Source organism: Morone saxatilis, unplaced genomic scaffold, assembly GCF_004916995.1.
Source record: "Morone saxatilis isolate NCDOM2014 unplaced genomic scaffold, NCSU_SB_2.0 Contig16, whole genome shotgun sequence".
Lineage (NCBI taxonomy): Eukaryota > Metazoa > Chordata > Actinopteri > Moronidae > Morone > Morone saxatilis.
The window spans coordinates 19,428,770-19,429,208 of record NW_023339718.1 but is presented as its reverse complement, the minus strand read 5'-3'; the positions used below and the strand labels follow the sequence as shown (position 1 = coordinate 19,429,208).

The 439-nt window shown below is 51.0% G+C and overlaps 1 protein-coding gene across 1 annotated transcript in view; it reads right to left on the bottom strand.

The window, feature by feature from the left end:
- Window positions 1-433, bottom strand: part of slc39a14 (solute carrier family 39 member 14) — a 22,601-nt gene extending 22,168 nt beyond the window's left edge. Inside the window, exon 1 of the mRNA XM_035658440.1 lies at window positions 259-433. The gene's annotated coding sequence lies outside the window, so the exon portion shown is untranslated. The remainder of the gene's footprint in view (window positions 1-258) is intronic.
- Window positions 434-439: the final 6 nt, after the last annotated feature.

Here is a 439-nt window from a genome sequence, read left to right as displayed (position 1 = left end):
ACCACAAAAAAAACCCGCCGAATAATGGAGAAGATTAGAGTCAACCAGTCACAGCATTGAGTCTAATGTCTAGCTACATCAGGTTAGCTTACCCAGCGACTCCTTCATTCAAACACGGTCCGACAGTAGTGAGCTACCCTGCTAGGAGAAAGCCTCAATGTGTACATACGTTTCATAATGAGCCGGTTTCAAACAGCTATATACGGTCAGCTGTGGCAGCCAGCTCCTCATTAGCCGGGGCAGTTAACGTTAGCTTACCCGGTGATGATGCTGTGGGGGCAATAATACCGGGGCTGACGTCAACTCCTGTCAGACAACAGCGTCCCGTTTGGAGGTGTCACAGTCGGTGTGTCCGGTGTGGACAGCAGGGTGTCTGTACCACGCTCATTCACTCAGGAGGAGAGGCTCTTTCTCTTGCTGTGTCGTCCTCTGTTCACAC